At 34.3% G+C, this 12418-nt stretch overlaps 1 non-coding gene across 1 annotated transcript; it reads right to left on the bottom strand.

Moving 5' to 3' along the window:
- Positions 1–11211: 11211 nt before the first annotated feature.
- LOC112998649 (small nucleolar RNA R71) lies at positions 11212–11318 on the bottom strand. The gene has a single exon (XR_003263743.1). It is a non-coding gene; the product is annotated as a small nucleolar RNA R71 (small nucleolar RNA).
- Positions 11319–12418: the final 1100 nt, after the last annotated feature.

Raw genomic sequence — 12418 nt, 5'->3', positions numbered from 1 at the left:
AGGAAACAAGCAGTTCTTCTTCTCCTTTATTGGGTCATCTTCTTCGAGGTAAGTGGTTCGTTCCCTCTCAAGTCATTTTTGTTGAAGTGTTAAATGATTATTTCCTATTATGATGTTGTTGCATGATTGTATTGTTTTATGTAATTGGTTTTTGTTGTTTATTGTTATTGGTCTTGGTTTTTTTTGAAGCTTTCCCAAAAAAAATGGCGTGTTACCGGAAAAAACCCATACGGATTACCAATCCTTATGGGTTTTATTTATTTTTTCTTTTTTAAAATATTTTTAATTTTCTTCCTTTTATTTTTGGTAAAATTTATTTAAGTTATTATTAAAAATAATTAGATTTTATTGTTGGTAAATTTCTTTTATGTTTTTTTTAAAAATTTATTTTGTGTTGTGGCCATACGGCCGTATGGTATTTTTTAAAAATATTTTATTAATTCAAAATAAAAAATTGGAAATTATGTTAAAAATTTTATTTTTGTTGCAATTTTTAAAAAAATTCTTGTGAGTTATTTTTAAATTTTTTTAATAGTTGTTATGTATGGTAAAAATTATTTTAGTTATTTATTAAAGTTTAATTAGTGTTATTTCCATACAGATCAGTGAAGACAATTCGTATGGTATTTTTATAAAAAAAAATTTATTAGTTAAAAATAATAAACTAGAAATTATGTTAAATTTTTTTTTGTTGCAATTTTTAAAAAAATTCTTGTGAGTTAATTTTAATTTTTTTTAATAGTTGTTATGTATGGTAAAAATCATTTTAGTTATTTATTAAAATTTAATTAGTGTTATTGTCATACGGATCAGTGATCCGTATGGTTCATACGGATTTCCATTCCGTATGAACCAGGTAATCCGTATAAATTCCGTATGGGATTTTTTTTAAATAAAAATAATAAACTAGAAATAATGTTTAAATTTTTTATTTTTGTTGCTATTTTTTTAAAAATTCTTGTGAGTTTTTTTTTTAAATGTTGTTATGTATGGTAAAAAACTTTGTTGTATTTTATTAAAATTTAATTAGTGTTTTGGCCATACGGATCCGTATAGTTCATACGGATTGTAAATGCGTATAAACCATACGGATCACCCCCATATGGTATTTTTTTAAAAAAATTTTAAAGTTTTTTTTAAATAGTATTATTTTTGGTAAAAAAAACTGTAGTTATTTTTTAAAATTTGTTTTTATTTTAGTGATTTTGTAAAAAAAATTTAGTGTAGTTATTTTTTAGTGTATTGTAACCATTTGTGAAATTTAATCATGTATTAAAATTTTATTATGTATGGACTTATTTGGTTAGTCTTGTTGATAATTTTTCTGATTTATATGTTAGTCTTCCTTTTTATATAATTTGGTTAGTTTTTTTTTTTATTTAATTATGTATGGTAATATAAGATTAGAGTAGATTAGATTAAATTAGATTATATTTCCCATATTAAGAGTAAGATTAGATTAGATTTTCCAAATTAAGACTAATATTAGATTAGATATCCAAAATTAAGACTAAGATTAGATTAGATAAGATTTCCAAAACTAAGACTATATTTAAATTAATTAAAATTTGTTAGTTATAAAAATAATTCAATTGAAAATTATAAATAATTTAAAATTATTATACAAAATATTGAAAAAAATATTTTAATTGTATAACATGCAACATGGACAGGCAGATATCCTCATAGCTAGGTTCCCTGACCCTAGCTATGGTGTTAAAACGGTAAATTTTATAATAAACTCTCCTCACCTATTGTGGGCTACCCCGCGGGTTCCTCGTCGCGTCACTTGAAGATTACTTTTTGTCCTTGCTCGTCGATTCCACGCAAGCCTCTACCATGCCAAAACGAAGGAGACTTAATATGGATTTCAGAAAATAAAGCTAGTAACAGTGCTCTGGGTCAAACACCCACATCACTACATGAAAGAGCTGAGAGCATTTTGGGTTTTACAAAGGAACATCATTTGGAAATTTCGACCACGCCAATGTGACCGGGGTTCAGTGTAGGTTACGAAAATAACATGCATTTCATGAAAGGATAACATTTACAAAGTCTCTTTCTTTAAGGTTTTTCAAAGGAAGCATAAGACATGCAATGGCGGTTCCAAAGTAAAAAAAGATGCAAAGACAAGATGAAACTAACAAGAAACAAGCATAGAACCATGGTTACCTTGAAAGAAAATGAAAGGTCGAATTAGGGTTTCGTTCTCTACCGAAACCGCAAGCCAAGTTGGAAGATTCCACTTCGGTTGAAGGGTTCCTCTCGGTGTGGGGTTTCAATGGAGAACAACGATAGTTTGTGGTGGCTAATGGTGGCTGTGGGTGATGGAGAAAGTGCTTGGGACGTTAGAAATGGCTTTGGAAGAAAGAAAGGAGAAGAAATGACATTTTTCCTAAGCTACACGAAAGCAAAGGCTGAAATGCTTAAATAAGAAATGCTCTCGGGAACGGAAGCTTCAAGCACACTTCAGATATCTTCTCAAAGATCCCAACGGTCAGATCATGGAAAATTGTCTTATGAATCTGTAGACCAAATTTCGAGAAGATCCAACGGTTAAAGAAGGCTGGAAAGCATTTTTACCGAGGAAGCTCATGTAGCTTCCTCAAGAAGCTTCATTAAGAGGCTTCCTCAAGAAGCTTCCTAGTGGCTTCTTTGAGAAGCTTTCTCAAGATGCTTCTTTGAGAAGCTAGATCCTTATCTACCCACACCCCTTTATTAAATAAATTAACCTCCTTGAAAATAATTATGGATAAAATAACACAACAAATAATCAAACATCAAACATAACTACTAATAATATATAGATATATATCAGGGTGTTACATACCCAATAACGCAGCTATTGCCTGGTGACCACAGTTAGCATCCGCTTTAACATCAATAATGTTTTCAATAGAATCGTGGATGCACGGATGAAATTGATCCAATATTGAAATATTCTGTCTCTGTATTGGTTCCTAAGATGATGATGCACTATGTTTCACTGAAGAATTACTATTTTGCACAGAGTGTAACGCATCAATGTACTCATAATAAGATGGATCGCGTTTTTTTGACTTTTGTTGTTTGGTCAGCGGTTTTTTTGGAGCACCCTTGGTCTTCCCCTTTTCTGGAGGAGGACACATGGAGTTCATATCAGGATAAGCAATTTCTCGTAGCTTTGACTTCAAATGTACTTTGCCACAAACATCGAGTTGCTCAAAGCGTTTCGATATGGTTTCCATCTCCTCAGTTATGGTCACCTATGTCTCACATAACCCTTGATTTGAAAAACTAAGTCTTCTCCAAAAAATGTGGATTTTCTCGAGTGGTATGGAGCTAACAACATATTTATACAACTCACATGCACATGGAAGACCGTGAGTACTCCTCATGACACATCCACAACGTGAAGGGTTTTTGCCTGCATAAGGTACATGCTCATACTTAGCAGCAATTTCATTTAAAGCATACCTTGATACCATGCCCGATAGTTTTTTGTACAAGGTAACTTTAAACGCATGCCCAACCACGTGCATGCTTGTCTCAAAAGATGCTTTAATCTGGGTGTGTTGAAGTGTCATCATATTATTCATTGCTTCCTAAACACTACATATGTCACCAAGAGAATTTTGTGGGAGTCTCTTTAATGACCAATGAGCACTCTCAACCCTACATATGAAATATACAACAACATGTAAACAACCGTAACATTTTCATTTAAGTCAACACTTAAACAAATGAACATAAACAAAAAACAATATTGATACCTGCTAGTGGTTGTGTTTCCTAGATTCATTACTTTGTTGGTCCATGCTTTCACAAATCTTTCTTTTTGCGGAATCACCCATGTTTGACACGCATAGTCCATAAACATAGACCACGGAGAGCAACCCATTTCAAAGTTTTTAAGGTACTCATCAAAAGAACTCTCACATGGACAGTCAACCAAACTCCCCCAAGCCTCCATCACATAATCCCATGCATTCTTTTGAGCAACCAGGGTTTTGCACTTTGCCTTCACTGCATTCATCAAAGACCCCGAAACCCCTGTAGAGCCCAAACAAATTTCTGTCGGTGACATATTTCTATCGGTGACAAATTTCTGTCGGTGACATATTTCTATCGGAGGACACAACAAGTTCATAGCATCTAGGAATATAGTTTTCACTGCATTCATCAAAGACAAATTTCTGTCGGTGACAATAACCTCGGGGAGTGCATCAACACTCATGAAAAGACCCCGAAACCCCTGTAGAGCCCAAACAACATTATTAACACATTCTCCTTCCAAGTAAGCAAAAACAGTGGAGAATGTCATTCCTGTTGGTGTAACACCAACAATATCAAGCAATTGTTGGATCAAGTAGCCTCGGAATAATTAAGAAGGCGGGGGGGTTGAATTAATTATTAATGTGTCTTAACTAATTAAAAAATTATCCTTCTTAATGTTACTAGATTCAACTAGGATTTTACTACTAAGTTAAGAAAGTAAAGAACAAAAACAATAACTTAACCAAAAGTAAAAGCAGCAATTAAAAGTATACAGCAGAAATTAAGAGAGTGTAGGGAAGAAGAAGACAAACACAAGATTTATACTGGTTCGGCCACAACCCGTGCCTATATCCAATCCCCAAGCAACCAATGGTTCTTGAGATTTCTTTCAACTTGTAAAATACTTTACAAGCCAAAGATCCACAAGGGATGTACACTCCCTTGTTCTCTTTGAACAACCAAATGGATGTACCTTCCACTTGAACTGATCCACAAGAGATGTACCCTCTCTTGTTCTCAGTATAACAACCCAAGTAGATGTACCCTCTACTTGTGCCACAAATGATGTACCCTCCAATGTGTTAAGACAAAGAATTCTTAGGCGGTTAGTCCCTTGAATCTTTGTAACGGGGATACAAAAGATATCTCAGGCGGTTAGTCCTTTGAAGTCTTTTGTAAGAAATAAAAGATATCTTAGGCGGTTAGTCCTTTGAAATCTTTTGTCAAGAGGGAGAAGGGAAGAAACAAAAGAATTCTTAGGCGGTTAGTCCTTTGAATCTTTTGACAAGAGAAAGAAGTGAATGAAGAAGAAGAGTAGCACAAGTTTTTGAACAATGAACTTTTCTTGGAAGAGAAAGTACTGAACAAAAACTCTATGAAAAAAATTTGTTGATCATAAAAAGAAATCAATCTTTTTAGAATGAAAGGAATCAGTCTTAGTTGTTTGAAATTCGTGCCATGGTCACATATTTATAATCATTTGATGACTCAAGTTAAAGTTTGTGACTCTTGGCAATTTCTTTAAAAATAGTCACATTTTAAAAATTGTAACTCTTTTGAAAACTAGTCACTTTAAAAGTTGTGACTTTTGAAAAACTTTTCAGAAACAAGTCACTTTAAGAATTGTGACTTTTTGGTAATTTATTTTTTCGAAATCTGTCACTGGTAATCGATTACCATCAAGGTGTAATCGATTACACATCAACAGATGTGACTCTTCATGTTTTAAATTTGAAAATCAAAATGTTTAGAAACTTTGGTAATCGATTACAAGTATTGTGTAATCGATTACACAAGTTTAAAATGATTTGAAAATGTTTTATCACTAGTTGTGACTCTTGAAATTTGAAATCTAATGTTTTAAAACATTGGTAATCGATTACATGCTCATGATAATCGATTACAGCTTTGTAAATCAATTTTGAAACCAATGCTGGCTACTGGTAATCGATTACTACCTTCTGGTAATCGATTACCAGAGAGTAAAACTCTTTGGTAAAAGATTTTGTGAAAAATTCTTGTGCTACTCAATGTTTTAAAAAACTTTTTAAGTACTTATCTTGATTGAGTCTTCTCTTGATTCTTGAATCTTGATCTTGATTGTTCTTGAATCTTGATTCTTGAAACTTGATTGAATCTTGAAACTTGATTATTCTTGAATCTTGATTCTTGAAGCTTTTTGACTCCTGATTCTTTGGAACTTGCATAACTCTTGATTCTTTGGCATCATCAAAATAATCTTGGAAGTCATTGCTTCCACAATCTCCCCCTTTTTGATAATGACAATTCTGAAATCAAGAGGATACATACAAGTTTTGTTCTACCATTCACTCATCTCTTTCTCCCCCTTTCTTTTTGAATTTATGCTTAATTTTAAAGCTTTGAAAATATAATATCTTGATTTCTAAAATACCCATTTTTCTCTCCCCCTTTGGCAACATCAAAAAGGCCAAAGTGCATAAAACATGAATAATTTAAAACATGCACAAAGAATAATTTGTAAAACAAACATAAATGATTCTAAAACATACATAAAGCATAATTTGAATAAAACCAAATTGAAATGCAAACCACTTAGTCATATATCACAAACCATAAACATCATGTTCAGTCATACTAAGCAAATATTAAAAGAAATACAAAGTGTTCAAATGTCATAATAATATAGCCAAATACAAGGCTTTAGAAACAAAATATAGTAATAATCTAAATCTATGAGGATGGTGGTGGTGGAGGTAAATCAAGGCAATTGCGAATGATGATGACATCTTCTTCAACCTTTGCAATTCTTGAGTTTATCTCCTCAAATTGTGTATCCACTTGACGTTCCAAGGAGTCAAACCTCTCACCAACATAGGTTTGAAGTCCATCAAACCTGTCCAAAATACTCTGAAGGAGAGAAGAGTCCCCTTCAACCGGTAAGTGTCCTTCATCATCATTTGGTTGAGCAACCTTTTTTACCCAAGAGCCATTACGCTCTTTGCGGTAACCAAAGGAAGAGAATACATTTGCACCGATCGAGAAGGATCTCTTGACTTTGACAAAGGTCTCAGAGTCAAGAGGAACATTAAAATGTTGTAGAAACAAAGTAATCAAATAGGGATATGGGAGTGGAGCATTTGATCGCAATGCCTTATGCATGCGATATCTCACAAGATGGGCCCAGTTGATTTGATGACCGGTTAAGAAAACCCACATGATTATCAAATCTTCCTCAGAAACCTGTGCAAGGTTGGAAGATCTAGGGAGTAGGATGCACATAATCAAGTAGTGCATGATGCGACATTCAAATGCCAATGAATCGGCAAGAAGCCTTCCAGTCATATCTGCTTGGTTGGTGCAAACCATCCGGCGGGCATCAGACATAGAAAAATCAAGCTTCCACTCATCATCAAGTGTACCCTCAAATGGTACACTGTCATTGGATAATTTAGTGAGTTCAAAGAAAAGGAACTGGTCTATGACCATCTTAATCCCATAACTTCGAAAATCAAGAAATCTTCTTGAATTTCCAAGTTAGAATAAAAAGCTTTAACCAATTCAGGGTAAAAAGGAAGTTTCATGGAGATAAACTGAATTAAACTAGAATTTTGAAATGCTTGAAAGAAATCAAACACTTCATCATCAAAGAAAGCTAAGTCTACAAACTTAGGGTCGATAATGGAACAAGAAGAGAAAAGAGAATTGTACCGGATACGTTGTTCTTCCGAGGAAAATAACATAGGAGATGATATGGAGGGAGTAATTTGAGATGTCTGCACTTTGGATGTTCCGTGGCTTCGAGTTCCAGTGACTGTGGATGAAGTCGCAACCCCCTTCGCTTCTTCGATTGTTCTGACATTTGGAGGTGTTTTTGGAAGTTTTAATCGGCGGAGATGAAAAAGAATGAAAAATGATGAATTTTGGGCTTTGTGGGACGGGATTTGGTTAAGAGTTGAGGGAGAAATCAAGTTCTGAAGTTTTAGGGATTTTAGGTTCGAGTTGCTGCAGAAATCGCGTTCTCGCGGTTTCTGAAATTTTGAATTTATAGACACAGACACCTGTAATCGATTACAGGAATATTGTAATCAATTACGTAATCGATTATAGGAATGTTGTAATCGATTACACTTAGCCTAACTGCCTGTAATCGATTACATGAGAAGGTAATCGATTACTAGACACTTCTTCTAAAACAAAAAAAAAATCAACACTTACCAAGATGAACATAGAAAGTTTTAATATATCAAAAATAATTTTATATAATATAATGGTTTTGAAAAACATGAGCAATCAATCAAATACTTCTAAACATATCATACAAGTAATCATACAACAATTGAAAGATATAGATCATGGCATCATCAACCATTAAGATTTATTTTAGTGATAAGCTTCATATTTTGAGAAAGGAAGATAACTCAACTAAACATATAAGCACAAACTCATTATAGCAATCAAACAAGACAAACAAATAAAATTTTGTTAGTCATCATATAAACAAGTTAAATGAAAGAAAAATTTCAACCAACTTAATTTAAAAGATAATGTTTTGATGTTACCTTTTTCATGATTGAAGTGCTTAGATCTTTAAAGATGGAAGTCAGACTTTTGTTTTTCTTACTTGAACTTCTTGAGAGATGTTCTCATCACTTTCATAGTCCTTGGATAGAAGGTTGATCTCCTTCTCCGAACCATCAAATGAGTCATTGTCATCCCAAGCAATAAATGCCTTCTTGGATCTTTTTTCTTTATAGCTTTTCTTCTCATTCTTCTCGGGCCATGACTCATTTGAGGGACATTTTGCCTTTATGTGATCAGGTTGATTACACTTATAGCATTTAAGTGTTGGAGAAACTTCTTGGGATCTCTTCCCATTGTTGAAGTTATGGCTTCTCTCCATTCTTCTATTTTTGACGAATTTATGAAACTTCTTCACAAAGAGAGAGAAGTTCTCTTCATCATCAGATTCTTTTTTTTCTTCTTCTTCTTGCATTGAGGAGGAGGCTTTGAGTGCTATGCTTCTTTTCCTTTTGTCGGTCTCTTCATTTTGGTTGAGACGTTGAAGTTCCATTTCATGTTGATGTGTCATCATTTTCTCCTATTTCTTAACCCTTTTTGTCACCATTATAATTACTGATTAGCCCTAATTGTCAAATTAATTATGCATTTTTATCATTTGGGCCTACTGGACTAATTTTGTGTTTTTAATTTAATTTCAGGAGAATTGTAAGCAATTGGGCTTGAATCCAGAATTGGGCTTGGACTTGAAGAGAGCAGACAATTTTATCAAATCTTATCTTATCCATATTTTATCTCATCTAGATATTATTTCATCTAGATTTTATCTTATCTTATCTAGATTTTATTTCATCTAGATTTTATTTTATCAAATCTTATCTTATCTTGCCCAGATTTTATTTTATTTATGTGCTTGGACTTAAAACAAATTTGTAAGCTTTGGGGCTGAGAACCAATATAACAACACCAAGGTTTTAGTTTTAGAGTCTTTTCGTTTTGGGAGAAAGAATAATTTTAGGTTTTGCATTTCCAGTTTTTACTATTCATGTAGCAATAAAATTTCGTTTTCTGCTTCAATCTACAATTTCGTTTTCTACTAATTAATGGAAGGCTAAGTCTCCAACGTTGTTTTCTCTTAAGGATCAAGCACATCTTTCTTTGAGGTTTTATTATTACTATTAAATTCTGATCAGTTTTTCCTCTTCACCAATTACTCTATATTTGTTGCTATTAATCCATGCATGCTTAGTGCTTGATTAATTGTCTTTGCGCTTAATTTATGTTCATGCTTAATGATCAGTTCGTTCATGATTAATTGGTGTATGTGTTGCTTAATCACATAATGACTGCCTTATGTTAAATTTCACTTAGTAATTTAATTTAGGGTTGGATTAAGTGGTTGAACTGATAAAGAGACTTGCTTGTGAATCAAGGAGAAACAACGTGTTTTTAATTCTGATATTTTCTAATTAAAATTTGCTGGCTGTTTAATTTACAAAAACAAACACCCCCCCCCCCCCCCCAATTCGTTACTATTTTATTACTATTTGTTATGAACGTTTGGTTGACCATTGCTCGTTGGGAGACGACCTACCTAGATACTGCATTTTTAATGTTTATTTGATTTAGGTACGGCCTCGATCAAATTTTGGCGCTGTTGCCGGGGAGTAGTGGGCCAAAGATTCATAATAGTGTTTAGTTATCTTATTTTGTGTAGCGTTCTGTTTTGCATTTCAGTTGCATTCCCTGTTTAGCCACTATTTTTAGTGACTAATTCAGCAACTGATTCAACTTTGTGTTTTGCTGTGAACAGTACTGAACAGTGATTAGCGACTGGGAATTAACGAATGATTTTGCAATTTAATTAGCGATTTTTGTTTTGATAGTTAGAGTTGTTATTTTTGGCTGATTTTTTGTGTGGTAGCTTCTTTTGATCCATATTTTGTGTGAAAAATACTAGGAGCACTTGGTGTGGTAGTATTTGAGAGACAAAAATTTTGGGAACTTGTTTTCAGCAAAACTTAAAACGGCCATAACTTTTGCTCCGGGTATCAGAACGACTATTATTATATATGCATTTGGGGTAGAAGAAAATTTCCCATGCCATGGAAATTGACCAGATGTCCATAGCCGTTTTAAACTTGAAAAATCAGCCGTTTACTAAGTTTTTTTTTCAAGTATTTTTGTCTTATTTTTGTAAACTTTGCTTAGGTAGTTTTCATAGTTAGACTTTGAATTTTTGTTTGAAATTTTTTGTGCTATCTTTTCATGATTTTAAGGTGTTGCTCACAAAATTTAAGCTCATTTGGATATCGTTTGAGTATAGCTGTAGTTTTACCCACTTGTTAGGTGCTTGCTGAGAGATACTTGATTTGCTGCATATAGTGCATGAGTAGGGATAATCCAGGTGATTTACAACCCTTTGATCCTGAAATAGATAGAACCTTTCATAGATTAGTTAGGCATAGTGTGCATCCTGGTCATTATGTGCATTTTGAGCATTCTGAGTATTCTATTGCCGGTGATTCTGAATATTCTGATTTTGAGCATTCGACTACTAATTTTCATACTAAGAACATGGCTCAACCTCCACCTCATGAGAGGACTCTTAGGGAGATGACTGCACCTGATTTCACTTATGAAAGCTTGTGCATTCAATATCTTGATGAGGGTGTTCCATATGTTCTCAAGACTGGACTAATACATTTGCTGCCCAAGTTTCATGGTCTTGTAGGTGAAGATCCTCATAAGCATCTTAAGGAGTTCCATATTGTTTGTTCCACCATGAAGCCCCCTGATGTCCAAGAAGATCATATCTTTCTAAAGGCTTTTCCTCATTCTCTGGAGGGAGTGGCAAAAGATTGGCTATACTACCTTGCTCCCAGGTCCATTTTCAGCTGGGATGACCTTAAGAGGGTGTTCTTGGAGAAATTATTCCCTGCATCTAGGAGCATTGCCATCAGAAAAGACATTTCAGGTATCAAGCAACTTAGTGGAGAAAGCTTGTATGAGTACTAGGAAAGATTCAAGAAATTGTGTGCAAGCTGTCCTCACCACCAGATTTCGGAGCAACTCCTTCTTCAATATTTCTATGAGGGACTTAGCAACATGGAGAGGAGTATGATTGATGCTACCAGTGGTGGAGCTCTTGGTGATATGACCCCTGTTGAGGCTAGGAATTTGGTTGAGAAGATTACTTCCAACTCCCAACAATTCAGTGCAAGAAATGATGCTATTGTTCTTAGAGGAGTCCATGAGGTGGCCACGGATTCATCTTCATCTACTGAAAATAAAAAGCTTGAAGGAAAACTTGATGCCTTGGTCAACCTGGTAACTCAGCTTGCCATGAATAAAAAATCTACACCTTTTGCCAGAGTCTGTGGTCTATGTTCTTCTGCAGATCACCATACAGATCTTTGTCCTTCTTTGCAGCAATCTGGAATCAATGAGCAACCTAAAGCTTATGCTGCAAACATTTATAATAGACCTCCTCAGTAGCAAAACCAACAACAACAAAATAATTATGACCTTTTAAGCAATAAATACAATCCAAGTTGGAGGAATCATCTAAATCTGAGATGGACAAGTCCTCCACAACAACAACAACCTATCCCTCCTTTTCAGAATGCTGCTGGTCCAAGCAAGCCATATGTTCCTCCTCCAATATAGCAGCAGCAACAATAGCAGCCACAATAAAGACAACAAGCAGCTGAGGCTCCTCCTCAACCTTCCTTAGAAGAGTTAGTGAGGCAAATGACCATCCAGAATATGCAATTTCAGCAAGACACAAGAGCCTCCATTCAGAGTCTGACAAATTAGATGGGGCAGATGGCTACTCAGTTGAACCAAGCTCAGTCACAAAATTCTTACAAATTTCCTTCACAAACTGTGCAGAATCCGAAAAATGTGAGTGCCATCACCTTGAGGTATGGAAACCAAATTCAAGTGCCTCCACCAGTAGCAGCACCTACACCTGAACCTGTCAAGCTTCATTCTACACCTGAAAAAGAGGATGAGATAGTTGCATAAAAGAGAAAGCTTCCAAACAAAAATTTTCATGTAGGTGGACCTTCTTTTAGTAATTCTGACTTACCGCAGCCTCCTATCCCTATTCCATTCCCACCTAGAGCAATGCCAAACAAAAAAATGGAAGAAGTGGAAA

The sequence above is a fragment of the Glycine max genome, chromosome 12, assembly GCF_000004515.6.
Source record: "Glycine max cultivar Williams 82 chromosome 12, Glycine_max_v4.0, whole genome shotgun sequence".
Taxonomy (NCBI): Eukaryota; Viridiplantae; Streptophyta; class Magnoliopsida; order Fabales; family Fabaceae; genus Glycine; species Glycine max.
This window is presented reverse-complemented; position numbering and strand designations above follow the sequence as displayed.